We start from the raw sequence: 22,253 nt of genomic DNA, 5'->3' as shown, positions 1-22,253 counted from the left end.
ACCCACGCCGTTGCTCTTCGAAAGCAAAACTCGTCTAGAACCGTTCACAGATACCTCGAGTACAAAGGCTGAACCCGGTCCGAAGTCTCGGATCCCCCCCCCCCTGGTTGCGGAATGTTTTCAAACGGCGATAAGAAGTCCTCCAACTAGCGATTTGTTTCGCAATCTATTTCGGATAAATCGGCGACAACGGCTGCGACAGGCCGATCTCTGCAAGTATAAAGGTACTCGGCTCTCGATCCTTCCGTCGTGTGTGCCGTGCCTGCGAACGCGGCATGGCTTAAGCCTAAGCATGGCCTACCTATCCCACTTGCTGCACCTTGTGCACACTCGGCTGCGTGTTCTACCTATGTATATGGATTTATATGTACTCGCGTCGGTATCTACTTACTCGAGCTTCTTTCAGCCGGGTGTTTACTCGAGATATAATTAATGACTTGCCTGTTACCTCCGCGTCGCTAAACGTGTACGTTATATTCCACGCGTCGAAGTATGGGTCGTGTAAGCGCACCGTTTCCTCTCGTTTTGGTACGGATACGTCGCCTGCGGAGCAGATGATCCCTGCATGTGTAAATATACGTACGTATACCTGCAGCGCGGAAGGAATTCAATTATCGTTTTTACCGCGCGGTCTGGCTAATGCTCGGTACACATGTATTTACCGATCTCTAATTTGCTTCGGGAGCTCCTTTCGCACCGATTTCGACCAGATTCCACGACCCTGCGCATTCAATGTTTTCCTCGTGACGCTAACTCGGGCCCCAACGTCTGCTCGGAGTTAAACGTGCCCCGCGGGGCCAGGGCAAGACACCAGAACCCTCGCTTACCCTTGACCGAACTGCCCCCAGTCCCCCCTAATCGTTGCTTACTTCTCTTTTCTTCTTCACCGCGTTTCAAACCTCGACACTATGTACACGGCTCAACGTATCATTCTCGGCGTTCGGTTCTCGTCGTACAAATTATGGAAATGAAAGAAATTTCAGCGAGTATTCAGAGAGAATTGTGTGAAGATAAATAAATAAATACAAAAAAAAAAACACACGACTCAATCACAGTGATACCGACGCCAAAGAGAGAAATAATTTACTGAAACTGTGACGCTGTGCGGCGGAAGCCGGGGCCAATTTGTAGCTCTGCCGCTCAATTCTGTGCGATATAACTAATTATTCGCGGAGTAAGAGACAAGGAATGAGAGAGACGGAGAGAGCGGGAGGAAATGGACAAAGATTGTGCGCGAGTGCAGTCGGCCATTCTTACATGCTTAATCGACGAGTGGTCTAATGGAAATTGTGTGTGGTAACTGGATAAGTGCCGGTGGAATCTATTCTCGTATTATTTCTTCTCCGCGTATTATATGTATATACCTATAACGCGAGTACCTGCGGAAGGAGACGCGTCGCGGGAGACGAATTGTTTTCTTCACGATCAGCGGTAACGCCGATCAGGATCATTAACGATACCCGAGCGTCGAGAGCCGGGGAAACGATAGACCTGTGATTATCCGTTAATGCCTGACAACGAAAGTAGGTACCTGTGCCTAACCTACCTACGGGTTGCGGCAATACGCGACATTCGAAATGGGAGATTTCCAATGTCGCCGATCAGCGACGCCCGATCCCCGATTTGACTCTAATTTATTCTCGACTAATTCAATCCCGATATTCTGACGTGCGTCAATCATTTCTATATTCGTTGCCAATCCGCGGGCATGCAGTGTCTCGAAGTGTGGCAAGAATTGCGTCAGGGTTATAAGGCCCCCAACACGCCCCGGCTGCAACGGATATCGCGTTCGTATCGCGGGGCCCGCAGCTTCCGAGCCGCGTGTATCCGAAGGTCCCCTTCGATTAAGTCGGACACGTTTTTACTCGCGAAGGCGTTCGGCTCTCGGCCGCCGTTAGAACCGACCGGGACGAGACTCCCCATCGTGGACAGTGGCGAATATCTTCTCCCGGACGTAATTCACGTCCGACTATCTTTCGGTCTTTGGCGCATTGTCCCCGGGACCCGGCGTTGCTGGGCCCTTTGGGAGCTGCTCCCGCGTTCTCCGTAGCGTCACTTTGTAATATTTACAGCCCTCGGCCAAATTCCTTCCTCGCCATTTTATCTCGGCGGAGACTTTTGCTCGATTTTCTCATCTTCCGTCTGCCCCGGGTGCCGAGGCACCAGGAGGCGCAGACTCGGCCCCTCGAGGCAGGCGAGGGGAGCGCTCGCCGCGGACCCCGAACCTTGATATCTTCTATTTTGTTGGCCCGGCGGCTTTCGGGTCCTTAGAAGGTGGCCCCCAGCTCGCATACATGAAAGAGGCTGCCGAAAGTTGTCGTTGATCTAGTGCTGGAGCACGCGGTTAACTAGGTCCGATACTTTCAGATAAGGGTTGAATCGACACGGGACATTCGACCGGACAAGCGGCATCATCTATTATATCTGCCTACTCGACCGACCGACCGTCCGACCAACCGACCAACCGACCGATTCGGCTACCGCGGCTTCGGTCGGCGACGATCGTTTTCGGCTCTTTCTACCACTTTCCATCCACACGGACCAGCTGCTCGACGTCGATACTATATGATACCTACTATATATCGAACAACCGCTAGAACGGATTATATTCGTACCGAAGTAGCACTTACCTATCAGCTGTTCTGTGTAAGGAAAATAACGAAGACAAGGCGAATTTGTCTCTAGGCACACGACGACGACGCTTGCGTTGAGATGGAAAGACGTATGGGAATAATTAAGTGCGTGGTGTGGAGTTGGTGTACGTAACGACAAGTTCCCGGTTTCTACACGTGTATAGGTATGTAGACACATAACAGTGGCAGTTGGCCGAGATTCAAAGGATTATGTCGCAACGCTCTTCCTCAAGGTTCCGACACAGCTACGGGCGACCTGTAGGCGTTAAACGCATTCCTCTTGGCAGATATTGCAAAACCACACATCGCCGAGTCTAGTTAGCCATAATTTGCACGTTCCTTTCTCAAGTTCACACGGTTACTTGTCGCGTGCGAGTGCAGCGTCTGCAGGATCACCGCGTTAGGAATAATTCCTCCTATAAATTGGGCTGTTCGAGGGGGGGAGGGCGAAGAATATCGGTGGACGTCGGACTCTCGTAAACCCGCGAGTGGCTGCGGCGGAAGAACGGAGAGCATCCTGCAGCCGGGGATACATGGAATTGAGAAGACGGCGCTATCGGGTTCGAGATCGAAGACGCGGACAAGCAGCGAGGTAATCGGAAGTGGCTATCTATAATACCGATCTTGGGGGAAAATGAGGCGAGCTAGCTGCACGGGGGCATCGAGTTGGGGCGTAATAGAAAGAAGATTGCGCAAGAGTCGCGTCCGCGTTTTCGGCGTTTCTGGAGGGCAGGATAACCACGTACCGCACCTACGTATAGCCACTGGTTTTCCGCAGTCCGGATAAAGGTCGAATATCAATCGGCACGCGGCGCATCCTTGGCGCCCCTTGAGGTCCGGATTTTCCTCACCTGAGTCACGCTGTTTACCAGCAAATGATTGACCGACTTGCTCCGCCGCCGCGAAGAAAACGACGGTGTTACCAACGACCGTCCGTGGAAAACAAAACCACTCGAAAGCAGCCGATCTCTGTTAAGTATAGAACCTTACTCATCGCGACGATGTTGTGCAACGATCGGCAGCAACCTGTTCGTTGCCCGGCAGCTCGCTCGGACCAAGGTGCGGAAAGGTGGAAGGCTGGAGATCAGAGGCCGAAGTAGGTACGACCAGGTGCGCCTACATACCTGACGAAGAAAGCCTCTTCGCAGCCTCCACGGAGACCTCGATTTTCTACGACGACGCCGAGAATCCCTCAGCGCCGACTGGACAAACGGTCCTCGATACTCCGAGGAAAAACGTTTCGAATCTAACGACCGGAGCGACGCGGATAGTCCCGGGTCTGAAACTATCGAGGCTTTCGTAGTTGACAGCGTTCGAACAGGACGGAGATCGGGACTAGCTGGACTTGAGACTTGGGAGCGGCTCTGCGACATAACTGGTCTCCCGTTTCCCCTCCCGTGTCCCAGGCGCCGCCACCTCGCCCAGATCAGTCTATCTCGTTTGCGGGCCGGCAGCATAGCCGAAGGAGGCACGCTCTGCCCACGAAGAGCGCGACCTTCCCGGTTCGCCCAAAATCATCTGAATATGCAACGATACTCCGGGACGGTGATCCTGGAGGGCTTCCGGAACTCCGAGAACGTCCCGGTGGTCGAGGAAGCTGAACTCGGTGAAATTCTCGACGGCCAAGACTTATTTCGTCAGTTGAATTTTCTCCAAGATTTTTTACTCGAATCGAAGTGTGTGTGTGTGTGTTTATCGGAGGACAGGCGTACCTACTCGCGAGTCTCTTACACACGGGCGCGCAGCTCGTCGTTTTGCGTCATTCTCCGAACAAGAGTCTCTCTTCACCGCGGTTAACGAGCCGCCGTCATTAATTAGGAGTTTAATTATTGTAAGAAGATCGAGTAGGTTTATATTAAAAATCGGACTCGGTTTTGCGGTCAGAGATCCGATACGAGATGTTGCGGTATCGGTGTACGCGTTGCCTGTAACTGCGGTGCAAAGGACATTAACGCACACCACAGAATCCACCCTCGCACATGGCTGCATACCTGTATTACGTAGCCAGGTTACATATTTAATCATGCAGGCATACACATGTACACCGTGCCACGGTGCGTATGGTTAGTTGAAAGCTGAAGGCCGACCCGCATTAATAAAACAAACACAACATTTGACGCAACGTTGCATGCGCCACACTCACTCGCGCCGCGCGGCCGCTGGCTGTCTCGTTGAGGACTGGACGGAGCAGCGTTAAAAATACGTGCAAATATAACAACACCGCGTCTGTCCGTATATCTGTATATACCCAGGTACCTGTCACTGTGCTTGAAAAAACGCGCGAAGATTGAAAGCGAAAAAAAGCGACGATTTAAGAGAAGAGAACAACCGAATTAACTCGCAGCAGAGAAATATTCTTCACCCCCATTGTTCTCTTCGTTTACATTACCCCGGTTGGAAAATTAATAAATTATATAAATATAACCCGCATGTATTCCTGGTACATCGTACGTACATGTGTATGTATTGCCTTTGTAATAACAAAACGTTCTTTCGTCAATGTATAGGCTCGTCAAAGCGCGGTTCGAAGTACGTATCAGATTTTAACTACCTCTTTAATTTCTCATATCGAGAACCCGTTGAGATGTTTGTCTGCGCAGTAATAATACTAGTAATTGCGTCACGTCACGGAATATTGTTCGTCACGTTCCTGTAAACCTGCGAGATCCTTACGACTGCCGAGATTACTCGTCGAAGACTCTTCACGTCTATCGAGTCGTGCTGTCGACGTTGTACGGTGGTAATGTGTCTGTGAGGATTGATCACTTGGCTCGGTGTGCACCGAGGACAAATTCTGGTCGAACCAATAGTTCTTGGTTCTCCGGTTCGCAGCGTTAACACCACCAACAAGATGCAGGAAAAATAAAAAAAAAGAATCGAGCTCCATTTTGTCTGCCGGTATAACCAACGATTGAGCCTTGGAATTACTCGCACTGTGGATTATAATTAAATCGCAAATGCTACGCAATTACAGGGGAAGCTTTCCGTTCTTGTAAGCGTTACAGTTCAGCGACCTACGAAATCCGACTTGCGGTAAGACGTATATCGATTGCATTGGCTGTCGTCGTTTTTTTTTTTTTTGCCTGTATTTTGTTTCTTCTTTTGACCGTCTTTTCAAGAGTATTTCTCGCGTCCATTTCCCAGAGACGATTTACGCAGTTCTGGTTTTTGATGACGCAATATCCACTCGCGGCATGGCACCAGCCACGAAGGCAGTTCGCATTCGTGTCAGTTAGCTAACAAACAAGACGCTACTGCGTTATAACGTCTCGGTGGTAAAAGGTCTCGAGTATAAACTGGAATAGGTAGGTATATAACGTCGTGCTGATACGATCCAATTAAACCTGCAGGAACAAAACGTGAATCAAGCTGCTCTACCCAATCGCGGTGAATTGTCGCCTCTCGTTTTTCCGCTCATCAGCCGTCAGAGCAATGGGATTAATTCAGGTAAATTTTTATACAACGCTCGTGCGCCACTGTCTTTCTGCACGCAGGCAGACCGAAGGATAACGAGCCGATCAAATTCTATCACGAGGCCTGTTCGACCCGATTCGGGTGACGGACTTCGTGATCACTGACGAGCAAATCGAACGATCGGCTGAACGTCAGCCGCGGACAGAGTCCGACTTAGGCATGGAATCAGCTCGACGCGGATCCGACTATCTTGCGTTGTTGCGACACGGTGGCCCGTAGGTGAGTCGTTCCAAGTTGGCGGCCATCCTTGACTGCCGCCGCGTTGTCCCGGTGGTGGTGAACCTCTTTGGTCCTTGCACGGCTCACGGCAAAAGCCACGCGCATTGTCACACGGGAACGGACCGCGCGAATGGCTTTTGCCAACGTAACCAATGGCGTGCCATTTCGTCCGGGATTTCACACCTGGTCTTCTCCTTAGTTCCGATATTTGCGAAGCTACAGAAAGTCCCCGGAAAATCGTCGAAGCTGCAGCTCTTTGTCGCGAAGAAATCGACGCAGGCGGATACGAATCTCCACGCGGTTAGCGTCGGTTTTTAATTTCTCGATTTCCCCGATCCATGCGCTCTCAAACGTCACTCATTTCTCACAGGGATACTGAAATCGGCTGCAGGCAGTTGGTCGGATCCAGGCTGATATCGGCCGGGCAAATCATAGGAAATGGAAATAAGGCGTCGGCGTCGACGCCAATGGGCATGTGAGCAGGCGATCGAGGCCTCGGTGACAAAGTGAGCCTTGGGTGCGCCACGTACGCAATCTACTCATACCCACGAACGTGGGCTGGTGTATGCGCGAGCGTGTGTTCACGAGCGTGAGGATCCCACACGGCGCTCAGTCGAGAAACTAACCACGCCACGGCAGGTATAGAGAGGAGGTACGCATGCCTAGACGTGTCGAAGTCGTATGTCGGTATGCGTTTGAATATGTATAGACGGGGGGCACACGCGTGTGCGTTCCTAGACGCAGGCCACGCTTGACAACCCTCGTAAAGACCTGGTCACATATAATTGCGCAATATTTATTTGAAGTTGGAGTTTGCTCAGAACTTCACTTCGATGACTACACGACGGTCACTTGAATGCAAATCCAACGCGGTCACGGGATCGGGGGGTGTTGACGTGTACCCTCAACGGAACATCGGTCAAGCTATCCGGTTTTTATGCCGAAGCCGACGGATATATGTTCCACGATCGTAGCTTTCGCGGTGGAAGGTTGTTCTGCGATCACCGAGACCGAAAAGTATAAGCAGCAGTATCGAGGCTGTATACAACATTTTCTGGCTATAGGTGCGTGACTTTGGTATATAAAGCGGCACGCAATTGTCGTCGTCCGAAATGCATAATAAAGAGAAATGTCATCGCGGTCTTGATCGGGGAAAGAAATTGAAACGGAGAAAAAGAAAAATTCGCTTGCGACACTTGCCCGATTGTGAAATCCGCTCACTGTCGGATCTATTCCGAGTAAATCACCTCGTTTTTCCGCCAACCGCAGTGCGCCGCTGTAAGCGATTGATAGATTGGGTCGCGTGTGTTTGATTGCAAAATAATATCGACGTGAAAACCTGAATGATACTCGTTTGGAAAATTTATATCCGTACGCCGTGCATCGTACAGTGCTTCGCCCCTTTACCTCAGAATCGCATCTCGAATGACCAACTCGAATGGCAAACGCGAAGAATGCGGCTGAGCTGCGGACCTACTTGCAGTTTTACTGTACAACCACGGATGCCGATGCAGCGGCAATTAGCGTCGAGTTTAAATACCCACTGCGAAGTAAAAATTTAGGTACATAAATTCAGTACTACGGAGGTGAGAATCACTCGATGCGAAAGCAAGTGTCGTCTTTGCGGACATTATGCGTCATATCATAGTCAGGTGTCCGTCCGGGTTAGCCGGCTATCTTATCGCACACGTATACATACGCGTAGCTTTAAATTTACGTGATTATTATACAGCCGGAGAATTAGCATAGAAGTATAGCGAGTAATCGCGTTTATCGAGGAATCACCGGAGTGTGACCATCATTAATTGAAACTAATCGGAGCGAGCGGCCTAGCTGAGGGTAATAAAAATTAGACAGGTAAGCAGATCTCCGGGCTACGAAGAGGGCAGGCAGTTGCGGGATGAAAAATTGCGCGACATACGGGCAACGGTACCTGGCATGCCTTTCTACCTCGGAGGCGAAGAGGTGTTTCTAAAATAATTGTAACGCGTACGGGTTACCTTCGAGCCTTCGACGTTCCGCGCTTTAACGGCGACGTGCCAAGTGCCTTGCGACTTTTATTTCACCTCCTCATTACGACTGACACTTTTTTGCGGACTCGTGTAGCCGTATAAGTACGTTATACGTGCCCCGGCGACTATGAAAACGGTGAAGTTCACCGCGGGTTAAATCTCGTTCCCGATTTCGTTTCGCGCGTAACCTCTTCGCTATTTGCAAACAGGAAGGGCACGCCTCGCCCGCTCGGGAATAGAGTGGAATTTCTTGAAATACAGGCCATCGAGTTAATTCCTCTCTTCGCGCTTTGAATAATACATCCGCGACGGCACGATCGGCGACGCGTCGCGACGCGAAGCGACGTGTCGCCCGGTATTCGAGACTTCCCGCAGACTGTGCTCGGGAAGAGAACCGACCCCCTTTGCCACTTGTTCCCTGACCTCCAACTTGTTAGGGACGAGTTACATCCAGTTGCGAAAACGGAACCTCTAAGCTACCGTTGCGGACGAGCCGTTCCACATTAGTTGGCACGTGTTGAACTTGATCCTGCTCTTTTTTTGACACGTAATTTGTAAGTTTGCATTTCGGAATAACCGTATATAATTATATTCGCTACGGCCGCGAATCTGAGGCATTGCGAGCAATGACGCAAGATGGACGAACACGTGGAGTCGTTAGGCAAGTGGCGATGACGTCGAGAAGAAAGGAGGTTGACGTAGGTCGACGATAGTTTGCAGTCCGGGAGCGATCCGCACTGTTTATAACTTGTGCATGGGAACGGGCGGCGGTTTAATCGGTGGTTTAATTATTTATGAGGCGTGTTTCATTCATTCATTCATTAAGCCGCGAAGATCATTATGACCTGATAATGTCTTAATTAACAGCGGTTAATGAATCCCACCGACGAGATGATTTTATTGTAATAAATTCCTGGAGCTGAACAACAGATTAAAACCGCTGTAGCTTGCCTACCGTATACCGTTTAAACGGCAGTTCGAATAAATATTAGGACGTTGCGGGTACATCCATAGGGGCCCCGGTAGTCCACGTGAAGTAACTCAGGGGTAATAAGATCGTATCTCCGTTCAAGATTATCTCCGAAGATATCGTCAGAGAAGTAAACGCGAGATTGTAGCAATAAACGCGGCGACACCGGACCAACAATAACACTGAAAAACGAGGAGGTACGAAGGCAGTGCGAGCATTGTAGAGAGCAAGAAAAACAGAGAGAGAGAGAGAGAGAGAGAGAGGGAGCGGAATAAAAGAGCGTAATAGAGATAATATATTTTCAATACCATAGAAACACCATAAACCTGGGTATATCTACCCAGCTAATACAGATAGAGCATCGAATCGTTAATTTTCTTTTATCGGCGATAATTCTATTATGTACGGTTTAATGTACAATTAACCGATCACTTAAGCCTTGACATAACGTCGAGTCACGACGTCTTATTAAGCTCCGTTCTACCTGCACGCAGTGGCGCCTTGGTTTCGGAGCCCCCCGAGTCGCCAGTCCCAAGAGCCAAGTGGCGAGTCTCGGGGCCGTAGGGCCCACGGAGTCTGACCAAAGGGCATCGAGCTCGGCGGCTTTACGAAGGCGTCGGGTATCAGCTGCTAATTCGTTCAATTATCCCCGGTCGCATTATTCTTAGTCGTAACTGCATAAGCATACGATACTTAGGGGTCGCATAGTTCGGTATACCCGGCTGGCTAAGTGGTACCGATTTACTCTCGCGTGTGTGCACGACTCGACCGATTGCGAGTGTACTACAACGTGTACGTACGTAACGAGGGACGACGGCAGCGACGCCGCGACGATCCTTGCATCGGATGAACATCTCTGTTCGACATCCGGCGCTAATCTCCTTCCTCGCAACGTGCCGTTACGAGTACCTTCGCGTTTCTGCGGATCGTTCGTCAGAAAAGATTCCATCCCGATTTGCGTGTTTCAAAGGAGTATTTTTTCGCACCACTTGGCGACAGGTGGGCGCCCCTTGACGCCACAATTACACTGACCCTCCGAGGGCCGGTTGATTCAAGTGGAAGTAAATCGATCGATCGCATGAGAATCGAGTTGTATCTTGTCCGTCCTCGGAACGCTGTCGCAGCTGCAGTTTAAGATCCCTGTCAATAGGAGTGATATCATCATTTCTGCCGTGCGAGTGTCACTTCTATTAATACTGGTCTGAATAAAAAAAAAAAAAAATCATCGATCCTCTCAATTGCGGCGGGATAATTCGCGATCATTAATTATCGGTCGCATGATACGTCGGGATCCTTTCGGGCGAATGAGGACACCTGTATTTAAGTAACGTAAGGGGCTTGTCGACCTTTGCTTTGCTTTGCTCTGCCTCCCGTAAGTCTCCGGGGTTACTAATTTAAGAGTTTATAAAACGGAACGCCGTGTCCGATGCACCGTCCGCGATCCCTTGGCGCTCGGGTGACCCCGGATCGCTACAACGAGCCTGCGGGCCTCACCACCACCGAGAAATAAAGGGTGGCTCGTTGATGACATTTTAGCGTTAATTGCGGGCGATATCTACCGATCGAACCACCAGCAACTTCTAATCTCTGGTTCATTAGAGGAAATCAGGAGAGTCTCGAATACCCCGAGGAACTCTGAAACACCGAACTATTCTCGGACCGTGTCCCGCCGATCTGGTCGTTCGGGTCTTGCCTCGCCTACGGGTGCGAGTGAACATCGCGTCGAGGGCCGCCGGATTCTTCTGCCTTCGTTTTAATTGAAATAATTAACCCGGCCTCTGGATCTTTGTTTATATCGACAGACTCGAATTCCGAAGATCGGAGAGCAGCGCGAAGGATACAAGGAAGTGACGGGGGAAATTTTGCGTCAAATCCACTTGTAGAGGCGAGCGATGCGCGTTTCTGTTTTGCCGGTATATAGCTAGTCTGGTTCGGATTGGACAGACAAGTCAGCAGGGAGCGGCGTCGAAGGCAGAAATGCCGAGGTCGCTCCGTGAGCGCACCATGATTTATTGACAGGAAAATCTAGTCGTCGTCGTTCAGCTCGCCTCGGCTAAGCGCGGAGTACCAAACGGCCTTCGACAGGCGCGCCTGCGTTTCGCCCATCGCCGTAAGGCGAGGCGCGACTATGAGCGCGGTGCGATGATCGGTATGACCGCCCGTGGTCGAGGGTCTGCCGATTTCAGGAATCCGTCTCAGTGCCGGAGAAAATGGACCGATCGTCGAAAAACGCGATCCCTCGAAAGGGTACGATAAACGTTCTCCGATTAGCCTGCAGCACTCAGGGCGGGGAACCGTGGCCTTCTGAATCATCGAGCACTTGCGGATAGCTCAATAGAGAGAAAAGGCGAAGATGATTCATCGGATTTGCTACCCGGGACCCGGAGACCGCGTCAAGAGTTAAAACTCGCGATGACCTGGTCGATGGTACAAAAATAGTTATTCGAAATGGAGAACAGTTGTGGCGAGTTTTTATAAATCGGAACGTGAATCTTAGATCGTCCTGGTGCTGAATTTTATTCGTGACAATTTCAAGTATCGGTACTTAGCTCCGTAGTGGAAACAATTCAACAGCTGTGACAGTCGTGGCGATGAGATGAGAACAAAATAGATTGATCAATGGATTGAAAATAGTTTAAAAAAAAAAAAAAAAAACATGGAAACAAATCAGAGCGCATGGCGACCAGATCAAGAGTTTATTCCAGAACTACAGTGCACGTTACTCAGCCTAATAACTCCCACAACTTACACTACCTGATCGTGAGATCAAGGAATAAATAAGAGCGGAAAGAGATTGGATTATATACACGGCACGCGAGAAGTGGGTGAACACCGCGCGCCTTTCCAGACTGGCAGGTATATCTTAGAAGCGGGAACGATCTCCTGGTTTTAAAAATGTGGCCGAGGTGCATACGCGGGCGTGTGGGTGCCGCAACAAATGATACCAGCCTCGGTAATAGCGTTTTAATTCAACGTGGATGGGTCAATTAGTTCGGTTCGACGACGGCAGCTGTATCTGAGGTAGAAGCTGCGGAGGAGCCGTGGTAACGGGCAAGGTAACCTGACTTCCCCACCTCCGGAGAGGCTTCGAAGGTTACCAAACCTACGAACTCCGATGCTTTCGCCTAGGCGAGGTGGACGCCTTGGAGTTCGTGCGACGTCGTCGGTTCCTTCGTGGATTCGGAGGATGCAGGCGGTCTGACGGTGAGCCGCGGCGAAAGGCGACGCTCGTTAAGCGTACACGTTCGCCCGATGACCACTACCCACCGAATTCGAAACAAACACGATTCCCTTAATTTAATTCCTCATAATCCGGTTAAGCCGACCATTAGTGGGCACCGGCATTCGCCCTCTCTTACGCCCCAGATTCACCTCGCCCCTGCAGAGCGGTTCTCGGCGTGCCGCGCGACAGCCACTAATGGATTTTTCAGATTTAGACGGGCCCCGACACTGCGTAGATAAAAACCGAGCCTCCGATCGGACGCGGACAGCCTTTCTTTCGGGTCGTGATGTTGAATTAGGCCGCGATCTTTCACCTTACTCGGTTACGACCTGTTGGATTTCTGCCCGACGTCGCAGAGATGAAAAATCGTTGCACTCGTCCAAATTTTAATTGCTTTAAGCAGTGTATAATTCACGATCATGTATTTCCGTGTTATATGATACTGCGATCGATAGTTTCGACTCCTTGTTTTCACCGTGTTTTCGGCTCGGATGTATCGTTTCTTAACTTGCGGGAATTCGGGTTACGTGAATTCCATAGAGTCAAAACGGGATAACAGGACTTTGAGAATTCCCGCTATTTAAAAAACCGTTCCTATGGCTTTCGGCCCGTCGTTAATCTGGAACGTTGGAGACAAATTTCTTAGCTGTAAAACTCCGACGGGAATCGTCCGTTTCTATTTCTCCTTCAGCGCGTATCGCATCATCGCCCTTCTCCGCGACCTGAAAAAGCGGAATAAAAAAATAAAAAAAGTGCTAGGAATTTATTACTAATTCAATAATCATAAATCATCGTGTGGCGATAATTAACTTATCGTTTTTTCTTGAACTCATTTCAGGAATAATTCTTTGAAGAATAGACGTGTTTGTGAACTTTGTATAATTGATTCAGTACAATTAGTTGAATTACTTGTTGAATTTCAATATTTGTTCATTTCATGCGATCAACTTTCAGGTGAATTCAAAATTTGCATTTTCTGTAATGTTTGGATTTTCAATTTTGTTTTTTTATTCACGTATGAAACACGTGAGTAAAGCAGGCTCGAAGTACGAGTATCAAAACATTACGTAGACTGTGAAAAAAATTACGGTGTGGAATTCGATAGCTTATATTTTGATTTCGTGTCTGTTTGTGGTATTAAAGACACCATCCGATGCTAAAGTTTCGACTCGACTACAAGAACCTCATGCTGATTTTTCTATTTGACCATTAAGACTCGTACCAATATGATCAACACCGGCCAATTTGATTATCACATTTATACAGTTCTTGCAAAACAGTCGACGAACTCGAACCACGAGAATTGGTTAAAAATAATAGAAAAAGAGAAGAAATTAAAAGTATCTTGAAAAAATTAACCGTATACAATTTTCATACCCATGATAACTTCCATGTACAGGAAGAACGGTTATCGGGATATAAATTATGCAAATCAGGCGTCAGACACGATAGTTCGATTTCGTAGATACAGATAAAATCATTAGAAAAAAACGTTTCGGCGCAGGTATAAAAATTGGAGGAAAATAGAAGGCGTGAGATTGTTCGAAAGCGGTGCTGGGAGGTGGCAGGGGTATGAATACGTCGGTGAAAAAGGTATAAAAACCGGAAGACGGACCGGGCTCCGACAGTCGAGCCCTCGATATAGTACACCTTGCTACAGAGACTGGTACGTAAAGCGAGCGCAGCCTTCGAGTAGATACAGTGGATCAGGAGACTACCGGTGTTGTCCGGAGTCCGGAGTCCAGGGCCGCGGCTGCAAGGAGGCGGCGCGTTCCGCCACCGCCAAATAATCCCAACCTGCGTATGGATGAGGCCCTGGACCAGTGCTCTCGGGCCGAAGGCATTGAGATGCAGAGAACGTGGTGCTACCGTGCGATGGTCCCGATACCGCCTAATGGACCGTCCCGCCCTGGCCTCCGCCCGCCGCCCCTCAGCGGCTAAAGGCTCGGAGGCCTTTGCTGCTGCTCCGTGAGCCCAGCCGATCGGACCCCCGGCCTGGAGTGATAACGACCTGTCTTATGTCCGACCTCCGGACCTCCGATATCCCCGCGTGCAGCTCCGGTGGGACCAGGGCGCCCTTCGGTTTCGCCCGTTGCGTCGAGCGCTCGTCTCACCCTGCGGAAGGGGTGCGCGACTAGTGCTTACGGAGGCCGAGGCGATGCGGAGGGGGCTTCTGGGCTGGTGTCGCAAATCTGGATCCAGATCGAGAGGAGAAGAAGCGAAGCTGAGAGAAAATAATGTGGAAATTACCCAATGTTCCTGCAGACTACACGTTGAAAGTTGGACGCGTGAGATTTAAGGCCCAGATATGGCGGCGCGGCCGCGGCGTCATTTTCGGTAGTTTCATATAATTTTCGAAAAAATCGTGCCACGGCTACCCCGCGGCTTTCTAATCGATTTGCGACCGATCGCGGTTGCGCCCGCTTATGAAGGTTGAAACACGCGCCGCGGATGGGGGAAAAAACAGATCGCGAAGCGGCATCGTTTATGTTTACGAGACGCATTGTTACTACGGCTACTGCCCGGAGCGTCCGCGCGGCCGCCCGTCTGGGCCTTATAGGGCTCGGGCAATCTCACGAGCTGTAGAAAGAGCCCTGCAGGGCCCTAAGGGTCCGGACCGCGGAGCTGAACCCATCTCGATTAATAGAATTTAGTATATAGGCGGACCGCGGTCAGTGCGCGACTTGAACAAGAAAAATAATTGGGTTAAAACGTCCTAATGGGACTGAAGATTTGAAATCTTTTCTTTCTCAGTCGTTTTACCCCCGCACGGTTGACCGTTCTTCTTTCCCTGTAATTTAGCCCCACTGTTTGGCCATCCGGCCATCTTATTATCGGTGCTGAAAGTTCAGGCACGTGGCTTTGGAGTTCGATGTCGCTGTTGAAAAAAAAGAGGCGCAAAATTAATCAAAAGACGAAAGAATTTGGATAGCTCGGAGTCTATCGCGTTCAATTATTCAGTCCTCGTTATGTAAAAAAAAAAAAAAAATGTAGATGCCAGCAACCACCACTTGTAGGCTGAAAGCCATGTTTTTTCCGCAGTCCTTCGCCGGTAATTAAGTTTTATTCGTTGTCACTCATTGGCGATTCACGCAAAAAATCTGAATAAAATTCCAATTTAAAAAAAAATCAGGTAGGCAGTGTAAGAGCACACACGTATAAATTAACGACTTCGGGGAAAATCGCATGAGCTTACGACTGACCGCAATCAGCCGGGTAAATCCATTTTTCCCTCTTAGTATGTAAGGGCAATTGTCGAGTAGTTTTAAAATAGTACCCGTAACCAGGGACTGAAGGGCAAGTACGCTCCGCGCTCAGCTGCGAGCCATAAAACAGAGAAAGCTGCCTGAGTCGAGACCTTCGAAGAAATGCGTGGGTAGCCTCCTCGCATGCATTCAGGGTATGTGGTAAATCAACTGCACTGAGTGTGGAAGGGTGGTTAACCACGGTCAGCCCTTTTGAAAATACTCGATCCGAATGTAGACAGAAAAAGAATTTTGGAGAGAACGGTCGTACCTTCAGCAACCGTCCCAACTTTCTTGACCATCTATGCGATCGTGACTCCGCCAAGTCCGGTTATCGTTCAAGTTAGATTTAAAAAATATACGTTTATTGGCGCGATAGTTTGCTATAGAGCATAATTATTGTACCCAGACATTATCCTGATCGAAATATCCAACCTACTAGGTGAAAATATAGTAGACCGGGATTCCGCAGCTACTATCTTATCCATAAGTGAGTCGGGAACGAACAGAGTATGAAGTTGCGCGTCGGTGCCAGGAATCGGAAGAACCTCGTCCACCTCGACTCTTGGAAATAAGCTGACCGCCAACTCCGTCGATCTGTGGATATTTCACGTTTATCACGAGCCGAGCAGCCTTGCGGTATCGGATATAGGGCCGTTTGGGGAATAGCCTGCATCAATGATGCAGTATAGCCACCGCATCGAACTGGCGTTTGTCTTCCTTACCAAACTTTATAGCCGCGAATATTCCCGCAAACTCAGGCCATAAGTCTTCGCGATGACTACTCGGTGCCTCACCCTCGGACGTCTAGCTTATACGCAACGCTTTGCTTCCTCTCAAAAACATGCAAAACTGATCCCCCATTTCTCTGCACTTCTGGTTGTCGACCGCGGCCGTTTTGGAGAAAAATTCGACGACGAATCGAGTCAAGTCGAAGAGCTATTTTTTCTGAAACGAAACGAACGATTTCAATTCTTTCGCATTGATTTATAGCGATTTGTATTAATATCAACTTCATCATATGATTTTCATTTATATCCGAGCGTTTTAGGGGATTTTCAGCGTTTTCCTGACCGGATAGAATAACTTTGACTCGCGTTGATTTTAGTTATTCCAAAGAGTATGCATATCACTCAGTCAAGTTCCTTTAATATACAATTTGCTCTCCAACTGTTCAATTTATGACTCCCACGAGAGAATTGTTCCTCAAGGAAAGAGCGAAGGAACATTACGCACATTTTGGAACACCTTGGCAAGTTGGCATTGGGTTTCATGTATCTTCATGCAAGCAGTGTAACACGCGGGAACTGAATGAAAAATGTAACGAGACGAACAACTTTATGGGTATCCTGACGCGGGGTAACGATTAAACGATTTCCGATCTCGTATTGCAGATCGCGGAGTAAAAGAGATAAATAAACGGAATAAATAACCCGGGGGTTCGGACGTCGACGCCGTTGGAAGCAGCCGGACTAATAAATAGACGAGGCATCGAGTCGTGGAGTGAGCGAGAGAAGTTACCGGGGCCAGGCCCAAGAGGAGTTAAAGAAGAAGGTGGGCGACGGAGGGACGGTTGTAGATTGATTATCTGGCCCGAGGAATACACGGGCGATGCTGACTCGCACGAAGCACGCGGTCAGAGAACCGAGAACGAGGTTTGAAGGGACCAAACATCTTCGGTGCGTGTCTCAGCTGCAGCGTGAACCTCTCTCGCTATCTTCCTCGCAAACGGCCTCTGCGAGAAGACTTAAGACAGGGGCTTCCGATCGAGGGCCTCGAAACCGCCGCCTCCGTCGCTTCTGCCGCACTCGCCGAGTCGTACAACCTCGCAGCACCTCCGCCACCAAGCTCCCAAGCTCAGTTCATTTGTGTCGAGGTATACGCGCGCTCTTTTATTTTCACCTCGATCTAATTTATCTGAATTTATTCGCTGACCGCTCCCGCGTTCGGAAGATCCAGCGTTATTTCGTTATGCCTCGACACTGCACGCTATGCGCACTTTGGTCGAATGCGCCGGTATCACTCTTGGATTCATCTCTGCAATTATACTCATCGATTTTCCGTTGCTTTATTTGCCGACCGCGGGGTGCACGTTTTGAATTATTTAGTACAGGGATCATCAGCTAAGCACTCTTTGAGTCAACGTTCACTTTAATGTCACATTTGATATTCGAAATTTGATAGTACGTATCAAGTTCTTTACAGAATAGGGCTGATAGTCGATACGGTGTTTCATGTCAAGTTGAAAATATCTGCATACGATAGGTTGTACGAATGATTTTTTCTAGTAGGTAATGGAATAGTCGCGGAAAATTAAATGTAAAACGTTGACTTTCAATTAAGGATGACTGCTAGAATACTTTGAAAACCCTTACTTTCGGCAATCGCGTCGAAGCCCAAACGAGATAGTTAAAATTGTAAACTCCACGATCCTTCGTATTTTATAATCCTATCACAGTATTCTCTTTCTTTTCGCCATTTTCATCTCCGTACGACTTATAAATAACGTCAGTGGTTGGATACCTGAGATAATCTGAGTATTGAAAAAAGTTTTTGATTTCGGGACAGCCCATTGGCTGCGGCGGCGTTCGGGGTAGCGGATATGACATAAATACGAGCACGTATATCGTCCGTGTGCGAAGGTATAGATTTGCGGTTTCCCCAGGCACGATCGTGGCGAGGCCACATATGTAATCCCCTGCACCATGGCGGGGCATGAAACCTAAGTAAAGTGGTTTCTGCTGATTCGTGCGAAACGGCGGACCGGGTTCGGGTCGGTTCCCGGTATATCCTCGCGTTTTAAACCGCAGCCATATCTGGATGTCCTCCGCAGAACCCCTCGTCGGCACTCGGGGGAGCCCTGAAATCGGGAAACGCGAGGGTGGCGTTCCGCGCTCGGCCCGCGGCTGCGTGTGTGCTTTTCGCCCACACGAGACCCGAGCACATAGATCCGAGATATTCGTCCTCTGCGTAGATAAACGTGCATGCCGGGCCGTTACAGCCGTGTAGGTACTCGGCTCGACGCCGCGTGTTGAACCCAGATAGGCATGTGTTTGCGACGAAAAGAAGGGGGTCAGGAGCTGTGGGTGGGGTCCGGCTACACTTGTGGTTTACCGGCCTGCACACTCTAGCTTCTCGGCAGGAATTGTGTCACTGTCCCTATCTTCCTTCACTCGGTTCACGCCGTTCGAGATAGACCCGCGCAGTTTAAACTCTGCCGGAGGATTTATAGTACCTGTTAAATTTTACCTTGAATCGATATAGGTGCATCTTGCGTTATGCGCGCAGGGGTGAAAACTTTGGCTGAAAGATGAAAATTTCTTCTTCTCAGCGAGCCAAAATATCAGCCCTTAATTCAGATTCCGTTTGTGGAATGTTCGGCCGAATGAAGACGGTTTTCCGATACTTGACACTTGGCACTTGGAACTTAACGAGAACGTTCGATTTCCCCAGTTAATGTCGAAGAATTTTCCTCGACCGCGAATTTCACCCCTCGTTTCATAGGATTCAAATCGCTGCACCGGGCACCACGTATACATACCGGTTGCAACAAGATTTCTCCTCTCCCAGTCTCGGCGGCGATTACTTAGGGTAGGAAAACTTGACGATATTTCGATCCGCGTCGACGAAAGCCGCGCGAGCGTTATACGTGTGTCGGTACACAGGCGGCGCGGGCGGCGAGAAATCACGTAGAAGAATCTAAAATTCCATCAATCCTGAGAAGGCAGTTGGCAATATCTTTCGCGGGGATGGGAGGGTGTGGGGGTCGGTTATGTGTTTGCGGGGTTTCGGGCCTTATTAATGATTGATACGAGGATATCGACGTCCCCCTTGCCCGGCTGATATATTGGGGTTGCCATGCGTTTGCACGTGACACAATAAAACAGTCCTTCGCTTCCGCTGCTGCAGGGGCGGCGGCTGCGAAAACTCCGTGTGTACCTACCTATACGCATCGTTTCTGCCTCAGATTACGTCACGCCGATATTTTTATCGATTTCGATACAGCTTCGATTCACGCTATCTCCGGCCGACTCCACCGATCGAGGGGTCCGATTATGAGCTTATACCGTGTTTCAGTTTCACGGAATCCGGTGGCTCTCGCGTCGCGCCGTCCTGCATGGATATATTACGAGAGGCCCAAAATCGTATTGGCGGAATCTCGCGTTTTCTCGAAAAATTTGAGAGAAAAAAAATTTGCATACGCGAGCGATTCCAGACGGCGAATCGACGGTAGGGTAAAAGCCGTATAAAATGGATAAGGCGGCTGATAGGCGGCGCACACGTGCTGCCTCGAAGAAGAGGAACCACCACGTGGTGTCCCGAGGGTGGCATTAATCCCCCTTCCCTCCACGCTTCGCCCTGCGGAATCCGGACGACGGGGGGAGGAAGGGAGTCGAAGCAAGGCGAAGCAATCATATTTGCCGCCCCAGAGGGTCGATTCGTGTCAATGCGAATCAGACTTAGCGATCTAATACGGATGTCGATAGCGTCTGATTTACTTTTCGGTAATGCTCGACGTCTCTTATATTCGTCTCTGAATATAGTTTGCGCGAGTTTCCGATTCACCGGCCGTGGCGTGTGTGCGCATTATAAATAACAGCATAACCGCGGCACAAGGCGAAGGAAACAGGCAGCTCGTTTTTACTCTCGACAGATTTTTCGACGCGTTGCGACGATCGCCAATATTGGAATTTCTTAGTGACAGCCACAGTCGTCTATCCATCAGCCACGGACCGAACGGCCTTGTACTTCCCGGTGGCGACCTTTAAACGATATAATTAAAGCTGTCGGGATTCGACGAAACTCAAGGAGATCAATCGGACAGCTACACGTGGCATTAAAAAATAAGCAAACTGATGAGCTATTAATTTCAAATTATTATACACGAAAAAGAGACAAACAGGCCGAGATGAGAAGTGTCAAGGTGTATCAGCTGCGTGGCGCTTGCTTCCCGCAACGGGCAATATATACGCACATAAAATATAGATATATAACGCTGCATAATAATATCGAGCCGCACAATAAAAAGAGCAAAAACAATTTGAACCGAGGTGGATACGTAAAAGATGAAAAACTTACGACCCGCACCGTACGTTTGGCGAAGAAAAACTAACTAACAAACAGGTAATAAAAGAAAAAAAAAAAGAAACAATAAAACTCACGTATATTATACGTATAGACGGGCGACTCGCGTATACGAGTATTAGTCGAAAGTTTTAGGTGGTGGTGGGGCACCGAGCAAGTCTCCACAGAGGGAGAAAGGCAAGGAAGTATACGGCAGTTCCCTAGCGAGTCATCCACCCCCCGCCCCCTTCACAGTCACCTACATCCCCCGGCGTAGAGGCGCCTACCCGAGGAAATTCGCAACGCTTTTTTCTCTCGCTGTTTCTCGTTTTTTCTTTTCCCCTCTACCTCTACCCCTGCCTCTCTTTCCATTTCTTCTTTCTCTCTTTATTTTATCGTCTTTTTCCCTCCCTTGCCTTCTTCTCTCTTTTTTTCACTTCTATTCCCGTCACGTATGTGGCGAGAAAAATTGCAGCGAAGCGCTTAGCCCGGTTCGCGTTCTGCACGCTCGCGTCAGCCTCTGAGACTTCTACAGGGAGAAACCCGCCGAGGGCCGTGGGCTTCCCGCGGGCACGTAATACGACGTGGAAACTCATACGCGAGAAGGACCGGGAGCCGGAGGATTCGGGGATCGGGGTCCGAGGGTTGAAATCACTCGATAAGTTTCACTGTAGGACCGACATCCGGTGGGATTCTCGTTTATTTGACGCTAATACCAGCTCCGGACTACAGTATACTGTAATACGTAACTTGATTTGCGTGTTTCAGGAAATGCTTACGGATATACATGCAGCACGCAATTACATACCTTTCTTATCGCTCTACACATATCGTTGCTCGTTAATTAAAATAGGTACTGACAGTTAATATAAACACGGCTTCACTCTAGTGTAAATCGTTACTTTCTAAGAGATTCAGTCGCGATGATATCGTTTTAGGTTTTCATTAAAATAGTACCGATGTTCATCTGTTTTATATCATTTTCTACTTTTTTTTTTTTTCTTTTTTATTTCCCGTTACCGTTGCAAAAGGAAATCGAGAGTCTCGTATAATGCGCGTATGGTGACCTGGATCAATTTAAGCTTTCTAGTTCGAGTTTCGTAAGCACATATATTTCAACGAAGGCTTTTGAAACGATGTTTACCAACTAATTATTATGCTCAAGGCGATTCCTTTTCTTTTTCTTCTTCTTTCTTGCATCGACGAGCGAGATATTTTGCGACCTGTGCATCTCATTTGAGCATAATCATTGGTGTCTGGTTAACTGCTATGATAACCTGCAAGCAGCTTATGGACGAAGAAATAATCATCAGAATAAAATGTCAGACCGGCAGGTACGCAGAAGGTAGACGTCGCAGTCTCGGTAGTTGAAAGGAAGCGACGGTGGTGATTCGACGTCGATCCAAAGGGTCA

At 49.0% G+C, this 22,253-nt stretch overlaps 1 protein-coding gene across 4 annotated transcripts in view; it reads left to right on the top strand.

Moving 5' to 3' along the window:
• Positions 1 to 22,253, top strand: part of LOC124187955 — a 52,529-nt gene that overhangs the window by 3,956 nt on the left and 26,320 nt on the right. The window contains exon 1 of one of the 4 annotated variants that reach the window (XM_046580166.1): positions 5,882 to 6,080. The exons of 2 other annotated variants lie outside the window; for them this stretch is intronic. The gene's annotated coding sequence lies outside the window, so the exon portion shown is untranslated. Of the gene's footprint in view, positions 1 to 5,881; positions 6,081 to 6,303; positions 6,327 to 22,253 lie in introns of those variants that run through there. One more of the 4 variants, XM_046580167.1, reaches the window with a different exon arrangement.

Source organism: Neodiprion fabricii, chromosome 1 (assembly GCF_021155785.1).
Source record: "Neodiprion fabricii isolate iyNeoFabr1 chromosome 1, iyNeoFabr1.1, whole genome shotgun sequence".
NCBI classification, from domain to species: Eukaryota; Metazoa; Arthropoda; class Insecta; order Hymenoptera; family Diprionidae; genus Neodiprion; species Neodiprion fabricii.
Note: the sequence above shows the minus strand (reverse complement) of the source record. Positions and strands in the feature narration are given on the sequence as shown.